Genomic DNA, 13,912 nt, shown 5'->3' on the forward strand with positions numbered 1-13,912 from the left:
CCCACTAGAGCTAGCTTGCAAAACTCTAACCCTTTCTCAACCTCTTCACTGAATAGTGATAGTAGGGTACTCACCTTGCCGACCGTGCACCTAGCAGAGCTGTTGTATCAACTTCCCTCCCATAAGTAGACTTTGTGGCCCTAGCATATGATTTTCTCTGAGTTTCTTGACCCTTGTTAGTCACATTTCCATTTGACGGCGGTTTCTCCACAACCTCAGATTCTTGGACCCAAAGATTCTCAGATTCCTTCCTCATTCAAAACCCCAAGGACAAAAGACTGGAGCTTTACTCATTTCAGCCCCAAGAACTGTTGATGAAGTCTCATCCATGTTTGTGAAACCTCTCAACCGATCAGAGGGATGGGGTTAACCGCCGGTCAGGCCGGTCAACCCATTCGAAAGGGAAGTTTTCCCTCCAAAGAGAAACCTTATCAACAATTTTTTCTACAAGTAGAAAAAAGATTTCTAAAAAAGGAATTAAAACATGTAAAGACCAAAATGCCCTCACAGCTCTCAATGCCCTCACAGCTCGCTCTCCAAAAAATAAAATATATATCAATGCCCTCACAGCCTGGGCACGGACAACTAGCAAAGAGTGGAAGCTTGATTTTTATAAGATCCTTCATGAGCAAAGGCGTGGATCTGTTTGTTTAAATTATGGGCCGAAATTAGTTATGGCCCATGAGCTTAAGTAGTCACATGACCAGCAAGGGGGTGGACCAAGAATTAAAGACCGGACCATGTGCACCCAACTAAAACTAAAACTAAAGCCCAACTCTATCTTACCTACTGGGCTTTAGTTTAAACCCAAAACCCCTCAAATTCCGGCCGACCAAATCGAACACGAGCCCAAGCTTCCAAAACTAAATAAGCCAATCTATCAATCCTTTCATGAATTCGCATACCACCAGATCATTGAACCAATCCCATATTTTCTTTCCAACAGAGACCGACTTCCACTCAAACTGATCCAGTCTCGAATCTCACGCAACTCGACCGAATTAGATACTCCTAATTCAGATCAAACTCTCATTGTTAAACCTATATATATACCAGTAAAAACCAAAGGGAGGATCATCTTTGGAGAGCACAAATTGGAGCCGAGAGCAGCAGACGAAGTGGAGAAGAAGATATCAAAGTGGGATTACGGTTTTGTCGATGATTTATTCTTCTTTTATTTTCGTGTTGCAAGTTATCATGTCTAGCTAAATTCCAAGCTAGGGCTTAGATAAAGCCCTAGACTTGCGTAGGTTTTTCTATGTTTAATTGGGTTATTGTTTTCTGAATTAAGTTTTACAGTAAATAATTAATTGAATTCTCTAATTTCTGTAGAAACTCTATCATTGATTATATCCTGCATGTCTAGACTAGTCAATTGTTGGATTAAGTTTCTGTTGATATCAAGACACCGGTTCTAAAGTTTATTTAAACCTGTGAGAAGTTGTGCTATAAAAAGACAATTTTTGTTAGGGGTTTATATTTATTTCCTGAATTCGATTAATACGATTTGTTAAAATTGTTTAAGAATTACATGCTCACATCTTCGAGCAAGCAAGGGTTGCCTTTCCCTCATGCTACTTGTAATAAAAAGAGAACTTTAAAATAAATTAAACTAAGATAATCTACAACGGTCTAGGGTGGATTCGAAAGCCTTAGTGTTTTCTTCATTGATAGTTAATCCATATTTTTATTGCTTTCGTAGTTAATAGTTTAATTGTGCTTAGTCAATATTTAGATTAAATCATACATAAAAAATCTAGTAGAATTAATTAAGTATAATTTTAATACTCGTTTGTCTGAAGTAGCAATCCATGTGGGATCGACCCGTTTGACGCAACTATTTTCAACGATAGCTGTGTGCTTGCGGTTTAACTAGGGTTAGATTAGTCTATTTAATTAGACTGTTTAATTTCCTATCAATTACACATACCTACATTTCTTAAATGTCCAACTCCACACCAACTCCATACCAATTTATCTGTATATATATTCCCTTAATCTTTCAACCTAAAACTATTATGAAATCTCAACCGCAACATCTACAACAACATCTAATCGAGGTAATTTTTTTTGTTGAAGGGCTTTGTTTTAGTTTGTTTTTCTATTTCTGAACAAAACTTTATTTGCTTTGCTATTGTTAACAGAACCTTATATTAGAGTTTACCTACTGGATTCGTTTTTGTCGTCGTTTCTTTACAGGTAATGTTAAAATTTTAAATTACATGATTTATATATCTGAGTACTTCTTTTCTTTATATTAGATTTTTTTGTGAGTGCATGATTTAAAATTTTTTGTGTGTGTTCAATCTAACTACTCTATATATATGAGTACTTCTTTTGTGTGTGTTCAATCTAACTACTCTATATTAAGTGTCCCTTACAATTATAATTCTGCATTTTTTTTATCTTTATTATAAGAAATCCCTATGGCCAAGGAGAAGAATAAACAAGTTCGTAAATCAAGGCTAAGATGCAGAATTTCAAATATTCGAAGAGTTCAGTCTATGCATAGAGAAGAAACCGTGAATAGGCAAAGAAGCATCACTACTGATGTTGATTTTCAAAACATCAACAACAATTCAACAAATTTTGATTTGTCATATTTTCATTTCATTGACAGCATTCTACTTCGCAAAAGTATTCGCGATATTGGTAAGTAGTAAATTAAACACGTTGAATATTTCGATTAATAACTTATATCCTTTTTTCTTATATATTTTTTTTTTATATATATAGAAATATGGGACTTTGGTGAACCCAACAAAGTTTGTTCTTTCTGTGGAGCTATACTCTGGAATGAAGAAAGGAACAACATGAAACAAAAGGGACAACTTCCTACATTCTCCATTTGTTGTCAAGTGGGAAAGATACAACTTCCACTATTGAAGAATCCTCCACAATTCTTAAAGGATCTGCTTGAATCAAGGGGACCAAGAAGCACTCATTTTATTGAAAACATAAGATCATATAATTAGATATTTGCTTTCACATCAATGGGTGGAAAAATAGACTATGCAATTAACAATGGTGGTGGTCCATATGTCTTTAGAATTCATGGACAAAATTACCTTAAAATTGGATCGTTACTTCCAACAGGAGATAAACCAAAGTTTGCGTAGCTTTATATATATGACACAGAGAACGAGGTGTCCAATAGGTTAAGTGCTCGGCCCAATCAAGCACTCGGACAAGCATTAGATGGTAGTATAGTTGAAGGATTGATAACAACGCTCAATGCAGAAAATGAAATTGCAAAGGCCTTTCGAATGGCACGAGATAGGTTCAATGAAGAGGACTACATACTTGTACACATTAGACTCACCGGCACATGCTCAAAAGATGCAAAACATTACAACCTGCCTACATCTACTGAAGTAGCAGCACTGATGCTTGGAAATGGAGTTGAATTTCATCATCGAGATATAGTTGTTGAACACCGAGAAGAAGGTCTCAAACGAATTACTGAACATTATCCTAGCTTTATGGCAATGCAATATCCTCTTTTATTTCCATACACATGTGTAGAAGAAGAAAGACTTGATTGGTTTCGAAACAACCAGTCCACAATGAGAGTAGAACTATATAAGAATATAGTTGACTCAGTGCACGCTGGAGACACATATGCAAGATTAGTCGGAAAGTGTTTTAGTTTTGCCTTCTTCATTTACTGGTGGGCCACGGTACATGGTGCAGAATTATCAGGATGCCATTACTATATGCAGATGGGCGGGACCTCCAGATCTATTCATCACATTCACTTGCAATCCAAAGTGGAATGAAATTAAACTTGCAATGAAAAGAGTTGAAGGTCTAAAATCCGAATACTGTCCCGAAGTTGTTGTTAGAGCCTTTAAGATAAAAGTGGATTAGATTATGAAGGACCTCAAAGAAGAAGAACACTTTGGCAAAGTTATGGCAGGTAATTTTAAATATTTTACATCTTAATTTTATTTGTGTGATGCCTAAACTATGTGACTCTTGGCTTGTAAACATCTTATTCTTCATTTTTTTTCCCGTAAATCATTCATTAATATTTTATTTTATTTTTTGCTAGTTTTACCTTTTTTCCTTCTAAAATTTAATCGAGCTAGTGTAGTCAGTCAGTATGTAAGATGTTAACATCGCAATATACAAGGCCTTCTAATTTTTTAAGAGGTTTATCTAAAAGATTCGCGATATATCTAGGAAGACACTTCAAATACCACACATGAGTTACTGGACACGCGAGTTTGATGTATCCCATTTGATATCTTCGTACCCGAGAATCAAATCAAATTGGTTTTTAAGCAGGTGATATGAGATGCAAGAATATTACACTGAAACAAACATAGAGAAAGTGATAGGAGGTCATAAACTCACCAGCCAAAATATAATGTTTTGATAATCTATGCACTAAGTAGGCCGACCTACAGGGAAGAAAGAGATAAATATTAGAGAATGTGTGTGTTTGTGTGCACACTAAGTAGGCAAGCCTGTAAGAAGAAAGAGATAAAAGTTTGTGTGTGTGTGTGTGTGTGTGTGAGAGAGAGAGAGAGAGAGAGAGAGAGAGAGAGAGACTTACAAATACTCCGAGCAGTGTGCTCACAGTAAATAAATAGAAAAAGTTCAGAACAAGCTTTAAGACAGTGTTGTAGTTGATGTTTGTCAGATAAAAAATCTGGATTGTATTGAAAAGCACTACTGATGTGGCATCATTAACAACGCCTTCGCCAAAGACCACGCTGAAAAAGCACGCAACACGTATTTATTTTGTCATTGTTTGTGTTACGTATCTTTTGTAAATCTTACTTAGCCTATTAAATATGGATTAGTATAGTGGCTAGCAAGGTATTAATCCTACTCTAAATAACTAAGTGTTGATAATAGATATTCCTAATCTAAATTACTCTAATGGATGCAAGTAAAAGATGTGGCTAAGTAATGATGAATATATAGTTGATTTGATTTGAGATGTAAACTATGCATAAACTAAACTAAATATATTAATATGAATCAAGAGATAGAATATCTTGGGAGAGATGAATCCACCAAAATCATAGAATTAGTCTAATAGATCTACCTATCATGTTTAATATAAATCACTAATAGAAACTCACCATACCTACAAACCTTATGCTCATAACCATGATGATAATATATAGCTTTCAACGTGCTTTCAATCTTTCCATTAAATACTTCTTCAATCTCCAATGATATCTTCTATCTAACCAAATTGTGCTTTAAGTGGCATTCAATATACAACTCTAGGTGCCATGGAAAATCCACATGTGGCATTAACCATACAACTAATTGAGGTGCCATAAATAATCTAATCATCACACTAGAACACTAAAAACTAGAAGAAAAGAATCTAGGGTTTGTAGTATTTGGCTCTACACAATCATGAATTATCCTAAGACCTCCTAACCTCCATAGAAGCGTTAGATCAATGGACGAATAAGAAGAAACTCAATGAGAAATTTAAACTAAAATATGATGGAAGAAGAACTAAACTAAAACATACAAAAAATGCTTCATCTCCCCTCCTAAGAGAAGGGAGATTAGCCCCTCATACTATGCTATGAACACAATATACAAAGGAATAATCTTTATAGCTATTAATGGTGAAAAGGTCTGAACTTTCTTCTCTCTTAATTCTAGATCTAAGATACAAACACTAAATTTCCTAGATGATGTAAACTGAGGTTTTTGTGTCTTATATATTGGCTTACATGCTCGTCTGGATAGAGATCCGAATCCTATGTTTATTTGGTGTCAAACTCTCTGTAATATTTCTAGAAGCAATCTTAGAAAAGTTAAATTCAGTTGGACATGGCCCACTTTGCCCTGCATGCTATTTCCCAAGCTGCAGCTTTTAACAGCTTTCAGTTTCCTAATTCTTGTGAAACTCTGACTTCTTTTCCATGTTGATCTCATCTTCCTATGAAGTCGAAATTAAGGCTTTGAGATCAGATTGAAGACTCTTCTAACTCAATTATTATCCTTTTTTAGAGTCCCATTAGGCTTGGCCACTTATGGAGAAAAATATGATATTTTTGCCCCAGGCCTTTAGTCAGAATTCCCAAAGACTCCTTTTTGACTTGTTTGACTTCTTTTCCTCCATATTTCACATTTAGGTTATTTGACCTGCAAAAACTCAAATTGCATCATATTAGAATATTTAAATATAAAATAGAGACTAATATACACATAATTGGGGTTATAAATCATTACTTTTGAGCACTTATCACAACCCCCAACTAGCATTTTGCTAGTCTCTTAGGAAATATGTGTTATACTAGAGAAGTGTTCAAAGCTAACAATACTAATTAAATAATAAACTAACTCACTTTTGCAGGCATCGCGGTTGCATTTACCATATGCAACAAGGCCTTAAACCTTTAAGTTACCCATAAAGGATGAGTTATAGCCTCGTGAGGGTTTTCAGTTGATATAGCCACAAAATCAATTTTACATATGAACTATGGTGAAATCTAGATAAAACAACTTTTTCAGTTAAAATGTCTAAATCAAAAAGTTATTACTTATCATACCCATGATCATAAAACATTAGGCTAAGGTTCTATTCATATAAAGATAGAAAAGACTGACTAATCATCCTAACCAGAGCTTATTCATTTTTAACCATTTTGATTCCTTTCTCTTTTCCAAGCAACGTAATTTCTACCTCACCTTTGGATTAGTATTTTGACTTTAAATCTCACCATTTCATACACTCACAAGAAAATCTCTCTCAGATAAATTTTCTATTTTACCTCCATATGCAGGGAAATGAGTAAAAATTAGAACATCCCACATATATTTAGTCAGAAAGACGAAAATTTTCAAATATATAAATAAAGTCTCATGGAAAGAATGCATGTCAATCACATTTGAAGTGTTGGGTCCTTCACTTTAGCATCCTCTCACCTATTCTACACTTCATATCATACTTTAGTGATAAATCTGGGTATTAAAATGGGGCTTAGGATAGGTTAACAAGAAAAGGGAAAAAAGGATTCAAAAATTTCTGAGAATATACTAAAGACTTTGTGCTTTTGACCTTCTTGGAAATTTTCTTCACTTGTAGACTGCAACATTTGAACTCTATCACTACTTTTGCTCAATTATTTATATTTCTTTTTTTTTTTCTTTTTCTTTGAGCAAAAGGAATGATTTTCTTCATTTGACTTTGGTAAAATTTCCTTCAAAATCTTCTTCGTTCTAGCTTTCTCTTTAGTTTTTTAGAAATCCTCAGAAATATGGATAAGACTAATAATATGGGATATACTCCTTATCTAGAGTTGGGTTTAAGATGATTGGTTTAAGAATAAAAGGTTTAATATATAAGACTCAAAAGTGGTTAACATGATAATCCCACTAGGTGGGATAAAGGCTGATTGGTTCACTACTTGACTTATCAGTATGATATTTCGCTTTGAATAAACTACAAGACCTAATGGCTATCTCCCCAGTTAATGCCACCTTGTGATTGACCAAATCAAGAATAAATGAGACTACACAACGAATTTAAGCACAGAAAAATGGTTGAGTCAACTTGGACTCAGATTTACATAAAGACTCTCTAAGAAATTAAAATTGAAAGGCTCAAGTCTCACAGGTCAAGTCTCTGTACGAATCCTCTAGTTTGGTAGAAGTTTAAGTTGTTTTTTCATTTGAAATTCCTCTAGTGGTGTATTATATGAACTTACTTTAGATTAAGACTTTTATCAGTGAGATCTATTTCTAGTAATAGAAACTTAGTCTAAAAGTCTTACTAATCCTGGTCATGACTTATAATTTCTAATTTTATTAGCCAGTTTAAACGATAAAAATATACTTTTCACCTAGAATCACCATAATTCATATATAAACTTTCCAAATATTGTAATTAAAATATTGCAAAATTTTAATTCTCACCCCCCTAACTAAATTAGGCATTGTCCTCAATGACTAAATAAAATAACTGAAAGCTTACCATAATTGAAATAATCAGAGAAGGAAGGTTATTACCTTAAATGCGTGCAAAATTACATTAGCTAAAATCTGTAGAATTTATATCCTTAACAAAACAAATAAGAGTGATGATTTATAAGGATCAATAATTACTACAACGACTAAATATTTGTCATGTGCTCAATCCGTAGAGTTATACGTCTCTAAAAAGACAGAAAAGGTGCTAGAGTGGAATGTAAGAGTCACATGTACAAATGACACGACTGAAAAATAAAAATTAAAAATTAAACAATGAATAATAATAATAATAATAATCACATTCATAAACTATTGATAAAATAAGAAAAAAAAATAAATAAAAACAACTAAACCCATGATAGCAAGAAATAAACTTATTATTACTACTTTCTTCCTAATATTATACTATACCATAGCGACTAAAAATATATTAATTCTTCATACTCTTGATACTTCAAGCTCCTTCCTTAACCTTGTCATTGCTATCAATGTGCTCAAAAATTATCTTCCAAACTTCCTTGTCGGTACAATTTTTGTAAATATCTTCATCACTCCAATAACACCTCGACAACAACTTTCTTCCGTATTTGATGTCCAATTTAACCTTATAATCCCAAGCCAAGAGTCTAGAGTGCCTAAGAGTGATGTGTAGTGCATTGACTGTTTGAATTGGGATCCAATCTTTGTAGTGATTCTCTAAGCCTGGACACAAGTGACGTACCATCTTGCAAATAAAAATGGGGAGCACTAGCTTGTTGGTGTTCCTAAGAAAGACGTATACGATTTGTGTTAGCATTCTATAGAATACGTTCTAAAATTCACTGTTCTCCAAAGCCTTTAGTTAGTGTAGGCTATATTTATCAGCGGAAAATAGATTATGATCACCGAAGATATTGGTAGAGATCCACATCAAAGCTAAGGCACGGTTCCAAGCAAAGGTGTTTATAGGGATGCGCTTGCGATCTATTACTTTTAAACCTGGTCCTAGTTGCTTCTCGTAGGTGAGCGCCCCATTCTTTGGTTCTTGTTTTAGAAAGTTTCTATTGACTCCTCGACTCATATCCTCCACCAATCCTGTTAGGTCACGCCTAATCTCTTTATCTTCTACTCCAAACATCCTTGCGATCACTTCGGGGCTTATGCATAAGTGCATGGTTTTAAGAGATCCTACTAAGTATCCCATAGTGCTGAAGGTTTGAAGACAAGAATATAATTCACGAACCATCTGAGGAGAGTAAGTGTCTTCTGGTGTATAAAGCAAACCAGTCCACTTTCTAACTTCTAGTTAATTTCCGAAGTAATGTCCTAAAGGCCTGTTAAACAAATCTTGGTAGCACTTCTCTGGTATGATCTTGGCATCTGGAGAGATTGATTTAGGTGAATTCAATAGTCCGAATGAACCTAAGTTCATGTAATTCATTGTAGCACATGGTCAGGTTTATGATTTGAGAGGTATTTATGTGAAAGCGGTGAAATATGGAGAGTATGGGTCCATTTCTTCCTCGACATGTTTTGGCGATGAGATACAGACAAAGAGATGTAGAAAGTATTGAAGTAGTGAACTCAGGAGACGCTACAAAGTATAGCTTTATAGGAGAAGTTTCAGAAGTGCTCCACTTCTCTCCTAGTCAGAAACGCAAAGCTACAGCTTCCTGATGCTGGGTAGATTTCTACTCCTTTTTGAACTCGAATTCTATAGACTACCTGACTCTCTCTTCTTTCTTTGTACGAATATATTTAGTCTTTTGGGTTATGTTGGACTATCCTAAGTCCTCTGATCCTAGTTAAAATGGAATTAATATAAAGCTAACGAGAGTTGAAGTGGAAGTAGGAAAAAAAAACTTTTCTTATATTGTTGAAGCAATGTGAGTTCAGTGAGGTTTTTGCTATATATTTTTTAACAGTGCTGCACGATCTATTTATTTATTATTATTATTATTATTAAAAAAAAAAAACAAAAGAATGAGCTGCTATCTATTTAAACTACTTGGGTTGCCTCCCATAAGCGCTAAGTTTAATGTCGCCAACCGACACAGAGGGGGGAAACTTAAGGTTACCCCCCTAACTAGCTTAGGTAGTTAATTTTATAAATTTGTGGGTCTTTTATAGTCAGATTCCCTAGACTTAAAACTTGTTTGTAATCCGATTTTTGCTCTTTTTATCTTCCTTATTTTCCATGTGTGACCTATACATTTTAGTAGAGGGCGAGCCATCTTAATTAAATCTTTGATAAATCTACGATTAAAAGTAGCTTGACATAAAGATGCTCGAATATCTTATATTTTTTCATGAGGTTGACCAGTGTCTAGCAATGTATTAATATGGTGTATAACATTATCCTTGTTATAATTCATGCCTAATTGTGATACACATGATAAAAATGGATCTTTATAGTGAGTGTTCCTAAAACTTTTATTAGCTATTGTGTGTATTGCACATAGATCATCCATCTCTTCCGTATCATCGCCAGGGTTTCTAAATAGAGTAAATATGTTTACATCTACTCTCATATTCCCGAAAGTGATATACATGTTTCCATTCCTAAAATTAATTAAAGCTTCTGGCTAAGCTAAGAATGGTCTACCCAAGATGATAGGAATTTGGTTTCTATTTGTAGGTAAAGTGTCAAGAACTATAAAATCAACTAGGTAATAAAAATCGAGACCTTGATAATCATATCCTCTATTATCCCTCGTGGAATCTTAATAGATCTATCGACTAATCAGTAGTCTAACAGTTGTTGGTTTCAAGTCCTTTAACCCTAGCTGTTTATAAACCGAGTATGGTAATAAATTCACACTAGCACCTAAATCCAATAATGCTTGATCGCAGTAGTCCTCTCCTATTCTACACGTGAATCGTAGGACTACCGGGTCCTTATGTTTTACTACTCACGCTTTGTTCTCAGAGAAAGGATGAACAACTTTGTGCAATAAAAACGCCCTTAGGAATATTTGTTTTCTTCTTTACTAGGTCTTTTATAAATTTAGCATATGAAGGTATTTGTTTAATTGCACTTAGAAAAGGAATATTGATATGTAGATTTTAAAAATATTCATGATCTCATTATATTGTGCTTCCTTTTTGTTATCTTTTAACCTAGAGGGAATGGTGCGGGTGGAATTTTTTTCGGTTACCTTTTGGTTTTCTTAGTTTCAGCTGGCTTTTCCTTATCTTTTGTGATAACAACTTCATCAGAATCAGGTATGTCAACTTTGTTATCTACTTTCTTTCCTGACCTAAGGGTAGATATGGAGTTAACTCCTTCTGTAGGTGCAGATGAAGGGGTGGTTTCAACTTAATAAACATTTCTACCTTTTAGATTTTGTTCAGGTTGGCTTGGTAAGGTTCCTTTGGGTCTCTCGGCTAGATTAGCTAGTATATGATTGAATTGTTGGCTTATCTGTTGAGTCATAACATCGAATTTTTGGTCAATTCTTTTGAATTCATTTTCGGTTTTGGTGGCTAAAGCTTTCATGGTTTCATCTATGGTGTTGGGTGGGTTGGGTTTGGTAATTAGCCATATGATCAATAGCTAATTCTCTGTTCATGTTTGTTTGTTGTTGTTGTTATTGTGGGTAATACTGTGGAAAAGGTACTACTACGTCTCTATTATTCATGTATTGTTGCCTATTGTTCCCTTGATAACCCTGAAAACCATATTGGTTTTGATGTGGAGACATATTCTGTCTCCATTGATAATTATTTCGTGGATCTTGGTTATAGTTATTACTAAAGTTATGGGCAACAAATACTGGACAAACTAGTGTATCATGGTCTGTGGCGAAACAACTTTCACAAAATTGATTGGCACTCATTGCTTGTTGAGGTTGATTATTCCTTGGAGGGTTTAAAGTGAATGAATCAAATTTCTTGTTTAAGTTTTCGATTCCTGTGGTTAAACTAACTAGTGTAGCTTTTAATTCTTGATCACTATCGTTTCTAACCTCATACATACCTTGTTTATTAAAACTCATCCCCCCATCTACCCGTGCCATGTCTTCATGGTCACTACTATTGGCCCAATCCTTAGAACTCTCAGAAAAGTTTTGTAAAAAAGTGTAGGCTTCATCAGGAGTAAGACTAGTAAATCTTCCTCCATTCATTGATTCAATTAACTGACGGTTCATAGGTGAAAGACCTTTTATAAAGTAATGTACTGATATTAAGTATGTCAAAACCATGATGTGGACAGCGGACAAGTAAATCATTAAATCTATCCCATGTTGTATGAAACTCTTCATTAGGTTTTCCTTTGAAGGTTGAAATAGCCAATTGCATGGTTTTAGTTTTACGTAAAGCGTAATATTGTTTTATAAACTTTTGTGATAGTTGCTCCCAAGTAGTTATAGAATTAGAGGGTAGGGATCTATACCAACAGAGTGCGGCATCCTCAAAAGTCAAAGGGAACAACCTTAATCTAGTTTCTTCAGGGGAAAGATGAGGTGCTTTAAAAGTACTTAATATGCTCAAGAACTTACTCAGATGATTATATGGTTCTTCATTTGTTTTGCCATAATATCTTGGCAACATATTAAGAATGGTGGGCTTAATCTCATAGTTATTGTTATTGTCGGGCATCACTATGCAGTTCGGTGGTTGAACCGCGATAGGTTGAAACAAGGTGCTAAGAGTTCTTTGATCAGCCATGGCGGCTAATGGTACTCTCTCTGGTGTATCATATCCTCTAAGTCTACTAGTGGTGTGTGTGTTTCAGATTCAGAATTAGATCCTGAGTTCGATGGTGTGGTCTCCTCCAAAACCAGAATTGGAAGATTGTTACAAGAATTAGCTCTTCTGATTAAACGTTTACGAGGTGAATCACGAAACCAAGTTTTCATGCACTAGATAATAAAACTATATAAAATAATCTAATATGTACTTAGTTAACTAAATTATATTATCAAACTATATGATGCTAACTATTAATGCTAATTATGAAACCGCTAACAGGGGATTCATGGTGGAAGAGAAGCACTTACTGTTACAGCAAGCAAAACAAGTCCAAAAATTTGTAAATGTTTATAGCAGCTACCTGATATGTCCAGGAAGTAGCCTGAAAAATTTCAGAGCAATCGGAGGTTGCTAACTCCCTCTTCTGTACTGTTTAATCCTGCAGAGTCCAATGAAGAAGTTTTCTGCATACACTGTAAACAATCAATTGAATAAATAAGTAAAAGAGAACTAAAAATCACGAAATTTTTACTGGAGTCTCTTGACGTCTCAGGGATGATCCTGTAAAAAGTTTGGATTATTTGGAGTTTTACAGATCCTTCTTCACGACTGTTCTTCCAGAGACCTTGGTCATGAAAAGCTGCAGAAACACATTGAAAACAAGCAACTAGTTAAGTGGTCAAAACAGGTCAAACAATACTCAAATTTTTACTGGAAGCTCCTGACAAATCGAGGTTACTCCTGTAAAATATTTAGAATTTTTGATAATGTGCAAATAACTCTACTTAACTGTTTTTATAGATGCTTGCGTCCTGAAAACTGAAAAAGGGGTACTGCAAAGACAATGTTAGTTACCCAGGTAAGACAAGTACTAAAAATTCGAAAAAATTTCAATAAATTACCGATACTGTACAGATCAACTTTGTAAAATTACCGAGCGGGCAGCGGCGCCATTGAAAAAGCACACAAGACGTATTTATTTTGTCGTTGTTTGTGTTACGTATCTTTTGCAAATCTTACTTAGCCTATTAAATATTGATTAGTATAGTGGCTAGCAAGGTATCAATCCTACTCTAAATAACTAAGTGTTACTAATAGATATTTCTAATCTAAATTACTCTAATTGATGCAAGTAAAATATGTGGCTAAGTAATGATGAATATATAGTTGATTTGATTTGAGATGTAAACTATGCATAAACTAAACTAAATTAAATATATTAATATGAATCAATAGAGAGAATATCTTGGAAGAGATGAATCTACCAAAATCATACAATTAGTCT

The 13,912-nt window shown here is 34.3% G+C and overlaps 1 non-coding gene across 1 annotated transcript; it reads left to right on the forward strand.

Annotated features, from left to right (window-relative positions):
- The first annotated feature begins 12,130 nt into the window (after positions 1–12,130).
- Positions 12,131–12,239, forward strand: LOC147505653 (small nucleolar RNA R71). Its single transcript, XR_015194059.1, has one exon. It is a non-coding gene; the product is annotated as a small nucleolar RNA R71 (small nucleolar RNA).
- Positions 12,240–13,912: the final 1,673 nt, after the last annotated feature.

Source organism: Coptis chinensis, chromosome 4, assembly GCF_015680905.1.
Source record: "Coptis chinensis isolate HL-2020 chromosome 4, ASM1568090v1, whole genome shotgun sequence".
Lineage (NCBI taxonomy): Eukaryota > Viridiplantae > Streptophyta > Magnoliopsida > Ranunculales > Ranunculaceae > Coptis > Coptis chinensis.